General features: G+C 40.2%; 1 pseudogene; it reads left to right on the forward strand.

Moving 5' to 3' along the window:
• The window catches only part of LOC118912992 (dystrobrevin beta-like), a 28,199-nt pseudogene extending 26,826 nt beyond the window's left edge, over positions 1-1,373 (forward strand).
• The last annotated feature ends 9,680 nt before the right edge of the window (positions 1,374-11,053 follow it).

An 11,053-nucleotide genomic window follows, 5' to 3' on the forward strand; every position in this document is an offset into this window, starting at 1 on the left:
TTTCACTCTATTAATGTTATCACATTTATCTGCACATGTTGGACCATCCTTGCATCCCAAGGATGAATCCCACTTGATCATGATGTATGATCCTTTTAATGTGCTATTGAATTCAGTTTGCTAGTATTTTGCTGAGGATATTTGCCTCTATATTCATCAGTGATATTAGCCTATAGATGCCTTTTCTTGCACTGTCCTTAGATATCTGGCTTTGGTATCAGAGTAAAGCTGGCCTTGTAAAATGAATTTGGGAATGTTCCCTTCTCTTCAATTTCTTAGAAGAGTTTGAAAAGGTTTGGCTTTAATTCTTTAAATATTTGTCACAATTCACTAGTGAAACCATCAGTTCTGGGCTTTTCTTTGTTGGGATTTAATCCCTAATTCATTCTCCTTATTCATTACCTCATTCTTTGTGACCCTGAATTCCTTGCATTGGTATCTGTGCATATGAGTAAGCAGTCTCCTCTTTCAGACTTTACAGGCTCATATCAGCAGGGAAAGACCTTCATCCATCAGTTCACCTTGGGGTACCAGAGAGGTCACCTGGGAGAGTTTCTGAGCAGCAGGGCTCTCTATTGAGGTCTCCAGTTGGGCAAGGCCATTGCCTGCACTTAGAGACAGGGGAGGTGCTGCTGGCTGGGTTCCATGGTAGGGTGGACCTGATAGCTGTGCTCTTCAGCGGGTGGGATGACTAGCTGGGCTCTGCAAATACCTCTGGTTGGGTGAGGTTGCAGACTATGTTCCTTGGCAGGGCAGTGCCATTGTTGGATTCTACAATTGGTCAAGTCTGTGGGCAGTGGGCCACATAAACTCCTTGTCAGGTAGAGTCTTAGGCTGTGCTCCCTCCCTGACCAGACAGTGTCACAGCTGGACTCTGTGTTCATATGGACTGGCAGGTAGGGTCTCATGGTCAGGCAGAGCCACAGGCTGGGCTTTGCAATCATATAGGCCATTGTCTGTTCCCACTGTTGAGTGAGGTTACTGCCTAGGCTTCTAGTTGGACAGGCTCTCTAACAGTATCCCACATTGAGCGAGGCTGGGGACTATGCTCTGTGGTTGGGTAGGGTACTACTGCAAGCAAGAATGCAGTCTGTCAAGATCTGGGTGCTGGTTCCAATAAGCCCTGCCTTCCTTCTCTGTGCCTATCTGACTCTGAATGTCAATCCCTGCAGATTTCAATGATCCCCATTAGACAAGAGCTCAGTGAGCTCCACGGGAAATGTCTCACAATGCTGGAGGAGCTGGGTTCCCCCTTGGCTTCCCACTTCCTAGTGGAGTATCCAGAGTCACATGGGGACCCTCTCAGTGTCAGTGTGCTGGTCTGTGGGAGGAATGATGCTGTCAAAGATAAATTGCTCCTCCTACTCTTCTAATGAGGTCCTTCTGAGTCTCTGTGACCCAATAAGGTGCTTCAGCCTCTTCCCCAGGTTCTGGGATTTCACAGTACTGTCTTGTCTATGGATGGCTGCTAGTTGAATGTCTTGTAAGGGCTCTGAAGTTGGGGAAACTGATGTCATCTTCTTCATACCTTCTCTTGAAAGAGGGTAAAAATGAAGGTTCAAATCACAACATTGAATTTAAATGAAAATTTCAATGATAAAGGTACAGTTGTCAAGTGTTTAACAAAACTACTGGGGAAAGCTAGCAGAGTAATCTTGATGTCTTGCCTCTTAGAAAGGAGGCAGTATAACAAGACAACTAGTGAGAGTAGCCAGTGGGATGATGTAAGAACAGTACAGTATTAGCTTTGATGGGCATGCATCATCCAAAACAGACAGTGCATGACTTTGGAGCCACCCAAGGTTTCTAGTCTCGTGCCTCTCCTAGCTGTGTGACTTTGAGCTAGTCATGTAATCTCTCTAAGTCTCAGATTCCTCAACTGTAAAATACTATCTACTCTCCAAATTAGCTGGGAAGATCAAATGATCTAAAACATGCAGAGGGATGAGCCTGGTTCATTTAGAGCCTGACCAGTCTAAAGCGACTTCCTCCACACTGAAACATCTTCCTGTCCATAACAGGCTCCCAGAAAATGCCAGGAACTTTTAAATCACTTACTGTGCAGGCATATATACTCAACACTGCAAATGGTGAATTTATAATTAAATGGATTTTCCTAGCACTTCTTTCTCATCCCCTCAACTCCTGATCCTACATTTCAGCTTAACAGGGAAAGCTAATGGAACAGCTGACTGCACATACATAAAAATTGCTGAATATCATTTCTGATGTATAACTGCTGAAGAGAAAAAAATACATTAGGTACATTCTACTTTTCCTCTGACTAAAGCATTGACCAAAATCAGTGTGACTGATATTGGAGTGTCACTTGCCCAGGGAGTATGTGCTAATTTAAAATGGAGAGAGGCAGAGAGGGGCAAGTGATAATGTAGCACTCAAACGTTTGAAACTAGTAAAATATTTCAAGTCTGATGGTTTTCACTGTAAACCCTGAGGGCAAGACTGATGTCTTTTTGAATCTGTACAGCCCCAAGGATTCTTTTCTTGATCCATAAACATGAAATAGAATAGGAATATTTGTAGTGTGTTATGTGCATTCTGTCAAACTTCTTTAGTCTGATACATCTAGTTGGGATTACTTCTAGCCACTACTTAAAAATTAATTTCTAAGATGATTACAGAAAGTTCTTGCTTTCTTTCCAGAGCTTGTCTCAGTCATCCTCCAAAAATAAATATATCACTCATCCAGGGAGCCTTCCTGAATTGATCAGAGAGGTAACAGTCACATCATCCCACTTTCTCTGGCCATGAATTTCCCTTAGATGCTGTTCCAGAAATCCACCCAAATTAAAGGTTCACACTTGTCCCTCATTCCCAAAAAATAAAAATTACTGAAAGCCCCTTATTATATAGTGCAATTAAGCTAATATACAATATCCAACTACTAGATAATGGATAACCTTAACCATATTACTCAGGTTCAAATCCCAGCTCTTTCTCCTCTTACTTGTATGACCTTGAGGCAGTCTTCTAATCTTGTGTGCCTCATTTCTTTATGTACAAAATTGGAATGAAAAGATTACCTACTTCACAGGGTAGGTAGTTAGAAAAAGTCAGTGAGTTGATATATATAAAGTATTTAGAACAGTGTCTGGCACACAGGAAGGACTATATAAGTAACAGGTATTTTTATATAAGTTACAAAGGACAGACTAATGTTCAATGTAAAGAAAGACACCTCATATCCATTTGTGGCAGAAATAGTTTAGTTAATCACATTAGTCACAGAAAACCCAGCAACACAATCTTTCCATTTTATCTTCTCATCTGCCAAGACCAATAAGTAATCAAAACAACTACTATCTAAAACAAACCCAACAGTAATTGTCACCTCTAACATAGAAACCATCCATCCAGAAACTCACCTTACTCTGTTTTGAAGGAGTTGCATATGAGCAGCTAAGTTTGTTGGAAAAAATAAAAGAAAACACTTCTGTGGCACTAACCTCTAAGAGAGTGAGGTGCTAAGCGTATTCCATAGAAAAGGAGAACTGCCTCCCCACCTCATTCTCATCCTCATCCTTTCACCACATCTAACTACTCACTGCTCCCTAAGAGACCTGGTGTCTTGTGCCTGCTTGCCTCCCTCATAGTAATGCTCTATCTACCTCAAAAGGCCTGATCTCTCCCACCACTCACAGTAAACGGCATTCAGCTTGACTCACAAGCTTCTCTCTAAAACACTTTCAGATCCCCAAGCAAATTTGGCAGCTCTTCCCCTTATATTCTACACAACTGATCACTTCACTTTCTTTCTTACAGTCCACTCCTTTGTCTCTTATTGCTATTAAATGTGAAGATTATTGAAGGTGAGGATTGTTTCTGATATTTCTCTGTTTTGCTAACTTCTAGAAAAATGAAATGTACACAGTAGAAAAGCAGTAACTAATTAATAATTTAATTCAAATATTGCTGGCGGGAGCTTGAAAAAATAAGAAACAGAATCACACCCACATGCATGAAACATAGATCATCCCTTAACAGTTTCCTAAGGTTTAGCTTGCCAAAAGATTTTCCCAAGTTATCAAATCATTTTATGAACAAGTAAGTTAAGAGGAGAATTCTTATAAAGTCAGAGTCTTAGATTTCAAATATGTTGAAATACACCCTGGTTCTGATTTAGGAACTCCTTTCTGAAATCGGGGCTATTAGTTAAACGCTGTTTTTATTCCCTCGTTAGCATTCTGATGAAGAAAACATGCCATCTGGAGTGAACCCCTGCACACAGAAGGTCTCACATAAACAAAGGTCCTGGTTGTTGTGCACTGACAGTGGGAAGGGGAATAAAAGAAGCATGAAAACATTAATTTCTCCAAACTACTAATCTAGAAATATTGAGGAAAAATTTAAGGAATAAGTCCTATATTTTACTCTACTCTGTACCTAAATGTTCTTGTCCAAAGTGATTCCCTTGACCCCAAAGAGTAAACATTCAATTAGTTCAATTAGTTACTTTAATTGTGGCAGAAAACCAAACTTAAGAACTATGTTCATATCAGAAAAAAATATTACCAGAGTTAGTCAAAACCACTGTAGAAAATCCATCCTGGAAGCCCTTTTTTAGATTCAAAGCTGCACATAGCTTATTCAATAGTGTATCTCAACAGTGACACCTATAGATGCATTAAGAACTATGTCTGTCACCTTACTGGTAGGGAAGTCAACCAAGATATTTTTCAATTCCAAAGAAAATGCTTATTATATTTTTACTGTTAAAAGTATTTATTCATTATTGATTTGCCTTTATTTAACCTGGTTGGGCTTTTCTTTTTCTGAAACTGAGGTTTAAATTATCCATAAATAAAAGGCAATAATACATTACATTTGGGTCAAACTCATTTTCATAGATAAAACAAATAACAGAAAATTGTCCATTTTAACACAGGAAGGACAGAATACCTAACCAAAGTTAATCTGCCTGAAGGTAAACACAGTAAGAAAAGTAAGGATGAAACAAATTATTCAATCTAGTGACAACTGCGAGGTACTAATGAAAACAGAAGATATCTGACATGCATCCTTTCCAAAGTCAAAATCTTTAATGAGGATAAAGCAAGGTCAAGATTGCAATCTCAACTGCTTACACTTTATTACTCAAATCTTAAGGACCTATTCGGTTGAATTACACCACAGAAAATTGATTAATTTTGTATCAGTCCTCTTTTCAGTTTCTCCAAAAACAAAATCTGGGAACCTTAAGTTCTCTGAATACATTTGATTATGTTTATCCTTCCTGTTCAGAGCTCCTTTGTGACTTAAAATAGATGACATTCACATCCCACATCACACAAATATCACACTCATCCCTATACTACAAACCGGATCAGAGTTCTGCACCCAAATAAGGTCTACATAATCACACTATTAGTTGAAAATGGAGAGTTCAAAGAGCAGTTTCAATGAGATGACACAGAGCTATGATTTTGGATTATTTTTTTCCACCAAACTGATTGAAATAAAGTTTTCTTAAAAATAAATACAAAAACCCAGTCTTCATTGAAAGTGATAAAAATCAAAGCTACAAAAGAAAACTAGTACTACCAGGTGCTACCCGCAAGGGGGGAAAAAAAAACAGGAGGAGGAATTCATTTTGTAGGATTAACCACCTGAATTCATGCATACACATGCAAAAACATCAAAATCTGTAAAGGCTGGAACAAACACAGTGAAAACTAATCAATGTAGTTTCAGGCAGGCAAAGAAACATTAACAATAATATAACAATAATAGCTTAAGGTAGTGAACAGAGAAATTAAATAGAAGTCTGAAGACTTGAGTTCTGGTTCATTTCCATCTCTGGTGGTTGACCTTGAAGATAATAAATATCTCTGATCAAACCTCTAAATTTATATTTAATTATCTTTAAAATAAAGTTTATAGCTGACCCCATCTCACTTTGCAAGGATCAGCAGCCTTTTGAAGTGACTATCTTCACCGCCATTTTCATCATACCCACCATCACCACCACACTGGAAAATGCATGATGTGAGTCTATATTTCCACCATTTCATTAACTGTTGCTTAATTGAACATGAAAGTCAAATATCTATGGCCTAATTTCAACTCTTAAAAGTAGTCTATGAAAAATCAGTGAAATAAAAACGTTTGGTAATGAGCTAGAATTTTTAAAGAGCAGACACACTTAATCGTCCAGTTGACCCTTTGTGTCAAATTTATATTAAGCAAGATTTGCTTATCTTTTTCTCTGATTATCAGAGTGATAGGACATGTTCATTGTTAGCCATTTGGGAACTTTAAGAAAATGTAAAGAAGAAAATTCATCCCCACCCCAATTGGAACCACTGCTCCTCTCCCCCAAAACAGTGCCCCTTCCAAACTGGTGTTTTTACTAATAGATTTTATTTGTGTGTGGCTTGAGTTCTTTTATTTTTTTTATAAGAACATATGTACTTTTAAAGAGCTAGTTTTTTAATTAACCCATCCTATCTGTTATTACTTTGTATTATATTTCATTAAGTCACGCTTATATAGCTATAAAAAATAAGGGCTGAAGTGTTTCAATAAAACCCTTAACAATGCAGGTTATATTCTTTTCAAAATAAAAAGAGAAAACAAGGCAAAGAATTCCAAATGACTGAATCTGATACCATTTCCCATCTTAGTAATAACAACAAAAGCTGCTGGTATTAATAAAGAAGTTCACTGAGCAGTAAAATATGTGCCCCAGTATGACCTAAGACAAAGCTCACTGGTGCTGTTCTCATGAAGGTCCTCAAGACAAAGATCATTAGGGACAACAGATGCTACAGACAGTCCTTTTTACTTTTATTTTTTGATAAAAGTCACCATCTCCCATCAGCAGATAAAGTCATAGTAAGTTTGGTTGTTGAGCCTCCACAGGATGTGAGGAGGAACCAGGACAGTAAAAGTTGCTTCTTCAGTCAATTGGAAACATGCAAGAATAAGTTCCTATGAGCCTTAGGCAGATGGACCCTCTGAGTTGTCATGGCCCAGGACTCCTCTGTAAGGCACCTCTCCTAATATCTCCTTTGCTCTCTGTGCTCGCTTCTACTGAATTGTAATGAATGTGTTTATTCATTTACATGTCCCCATAACTTCACTATGAACCCCTTAGCAAAGTGGTCTCTACCATCTTCTCTGTATCTCTAATGAACATAGCACTCAAGGAAATCTAATAATTGTATTAATGAGCAAATGCAATTGGCCATTTCTTGGCTATATCATGGCCCTTCAGAGACTCAGTTCTATACCCAAAAGAATCATTATAAAGCACTTCAGATCTTCAAAGAACCCCCTTGCAGAGATGAAAAGGATAATTACATTGCAGATCCAATCATTTGCTGGACTCCCCCGAAGGCCCAGCTACCGCACTGCCCCTCCCAATTCCCCTTCTTTTTCTCTCCCAGGCTTCTCCTTGGCCCTCTCAAAACTCCAGCCACCCTGTTGGCCTGTTGGGCCTTGTAGGAATTGCCCCATCTCTTTCTAATGAAAATCAATCAAACTTTTCTCAGCACCAATCCAAAGTCACTTAGATACTTAGGTCTGCACAACAAAAGCCTTGAGAGCAAAGTATCCCTCCTCCTCAGAAGCAGGTTTGAGGGAAGGCCATAAATGCTTAAGCATTGATATTATCATCCCTGTCACAGTAAAAAACAATTGAATTAATGGTTTCCTGGGGGTGACCTCAGTGCCTCCAACCCTTGATCCTTTCACCTTATTACCACCATGTCCTCCCTTAAAGTCTCCCCTCCTTAGAGTCGGAACTGCCGTCTGTAAGCAATGGGCGGGTCACGTACTCACATCCTATTCCTGCGATGAAAAGAGCTGGGCAATGGTGCCTCCCACCCCCACACCTCCGCAGGGAGCTCAAAGCCTGTGTGTCATCCCTGAGCAGTTTTCATCAACTTGCTCAGAACTTGCCTGAGGAAAAGGGGGCTGGAGCGGAACCGTCTCTTTAATGGGATTTTAATGTGATCTTCAGCAAACTAATCTTGTTTAGATATCATAGGAAGCCATGTAATCTCATCTGGGCACTCTTATTTCCTACAGAAAAAGAAAGCTTTGTAATTCATTTTCAGCAACAGGAACACTTTAATAAAATCTGCTCCTGAAAGTTAAACGATCAGACAAACAGCTGCAGCCCCGAGACCCCCCATCCATCTCACTGATTGGAGCAACCATGACAACAAAATGACCACCACAAACGTTGTTTAAATAAAATCCATGCTAAGAGTTTATGTCACTGTCACATGCCTCATGTTTTTCCAGCACTTCAGTCATGCCTTTAAATGTTGAGAGAGAGCATGACGAAATGAGCTGGGGACTGATACGAGTGAGTCCCTGGCATGGTTCTGGCCACCTGCAAACCAGCTGTAACCTTTCTAACCCTCCATTTCTTTACTGAAAATGATGTAATGGCCTGGATTAAGACATGCGGCACCCCCGACATGCTCAAAAATAAGTGCTCCTTCAAAACTATTTTTTAAATGTCTGTGGCATGGACAAAAGGGAGGCTGGAGACCACCATGAAGCAGAGGCATCAGGCGCGAGGTCTGGGGTAGTCATGCTCATTCTCCCCATTATCCACTCCAGCAATTCAGCTCTGGACTCAAGTGGGTAGAACCCACTCTCCCTGGGAGAAGATCTGGAAAATACAATCTTCTCCAACTCACTCAGGGATGTTTTAATACCTCACAGGTGGGCTCCTGGGGAACCTATCTGAACACCACATCCTTAGTCCAGTTCTGCCTACTGCTAAAAAATTATTGGAAGATCTAGAGTTTTACCATCCATCAAGCTGGTCAAACTGCTATAAACTGAATGTGGGTGCTCCTCCCCCCAATTCACATGTTGAAACCTAATCCCAGTGTGATGATATTTGGAGGTGAGACCATTGGGAGGGGATTAGGCCATGAGAGTGGAATCTTCATGAATGAGGTTGTCATCTTTATAAAGGAGACTCCAGAGAGCCCCTTCCCCATTTACATGTGAGAGCATGAGACGGGAGCTTTCTGTGAACCAGGAGGGGGCTCTCAGCAGACACCAAATCTGCCTGTGCCTTAATCTGGGACCACCCAGCCCCCAGAACTGAGGAATAAATTTTTTTTATCATAAGCCTCCTGATCTATGGTATTCCCTTATAGCCACCCAGTGGACTTAGACAATCTTAATATCACCTTCTTCTTTATTTGTATGCCTTTTAGTCTGAAGTGTGAGGCTCTTCAAAATAGGGACTGTGATCATCCATCTGCTGACCTCAAGTACCTAGCAGAGGACCTGGCACATAATAAATGTTTGTTGCTTAATAAAGATTTGTGCTGAATTAAATGTTGAACAAAAGGATGAGTTCTTGTGTCCTGCCTAAAGGCTACAAAGCTACAAAGCTAGAAACACTCTAGATATTATCTTCTTTAATTCTTACAATCCTGAAATACATATTATTTCATTTTTAGAGGTTAGCAAAACTAAGTCTCAGAAAAGATGATTTATACAACACACATCTTGTAAATGGCCAGTTGAAATTTAAATCCTGTTTCTCTGATTCCAAAGTCAGTTTCTTTTCATTTTACTGTGATTTCTCACCAGTTATTATATAATCTATTAATTTAAATTAATATTAACTGATTCAAAGTATGAGTCATTGGTTTTGTTAAAATAAACATTAATTCTTTCACCCTCTCAACTTCATTAGATGCCACAAAGTAATATAATAATCATCAAGACAGTATCTATTTGCTAAGGAATTAAACCAGTTTCTTGTCTGGTTTACCTGCTGAGGTGTCTTCTCTCCTAGAACTTCGTTTCCATTCTTCTAAGAAAAACCTTTTCCTAAGTGAGGGCTTACCCCATGTAAGACAAAGAAGAGCAACCACAAATATATATGGTAAGATTTGAAGGAAACTTCTACTTGATCTAGGTCAGAGCTCGTCCCTAGACACAGATTCTGAGTTAAAAATTTATATGTAGGTTGTTTTGGGGGAGTATGTTCAGTAACAACACCTGTAAGGGAATGAGGGCATGGTTGGGCAAAGGAAGGCATTGAACCATAATGTAAATTTGCAAGAGGCCTGATTCTGCTGGGAGGTCTGGAGCTGTATAGCCCTTCAGAGTTGTTGCCAGTTGAGGTAGGAGGGCTAGGCCTTTGCACCCCAGCATTAACCAATATTAGATGCAGGCAGCCCCCTGCAAAGGGCATGAATTTGGCTTAGGCAGCTACAAATAGGTGAAGACAATGCCAGGAGAAGGACACAGCTTGGGCCATCAACAGCTGACATTCTCAGCAGCTGAGGAACCATGGAGTGGGCATATGGGGGAACACATCTGGGAAGTGCATCACTACATTTGTATCTGCTTGCTGCCTCTTACAAATTCACCTTACTTGGGAACAGCTCTTTCAGGATTCAGGCTGGTTCTATTTTCTGGGGAAACTTTGAGGATGAACCCCATTTCCTGCTGCTACACCTGTTCTCAAGGCCACAAATGATACTCATTGTCTCTCTTTTCTGTGACTCATCCTAGATTTCCATCTCTATTGGTTAGCCCCTCACTGGTCCAGGTGGCTTACATAGTGGGGTGACTGATACCTCCATCCATGAGAGGTCTGAGCCCCTAGTCATTATGCCCTTCTCAAACTCTCCATGTATCCATTTATGTCAAATTTGACAAGAGATGCTCCAGTGGATCACCTGGGTGACAAACTCTTTTCTCTGGTCTCATGATGAAACAGCAGCCCTGCCTTCTCCTGGCCATCAGGGTCCATGATCTCGACCAAATAATGAATGATTATCTCACTTGCCTGCTGGCTTCTTGACATCAGCAACCCAAAGCAGTCAGGTAGCATCCTTAAGACCAAAGCTTGCTGGGACTCTTACTATATCCCCTACTGGAGGCATTCCCTCTCTGGGAGCTGAGCCTAGAGGAGGCAGGAAGCACAGACTCCCCAACCAAACTACCATTGCTACCTTGACTCCTTGTTTTACAGACCTTTGTAATCTATCTGATAGTTGTTGATTTAGAGTATATACTGGGTCCTCTGAGCTGATACTCAACT

Source organism: Manis pentadactyla, chromosome 8, assembly GCF_030020395.1.
Source record: "Manis pentadactyla isolate mManPen7 chromosome 8, mManPen7.hap1, whole genome shotgun sequence".
Taxonomy (NCBI): Eukaryota; Metazoa; Chordata; class Mammalia; order Pholidota; family Manidae; genus Manis; species Manis pentadactyla.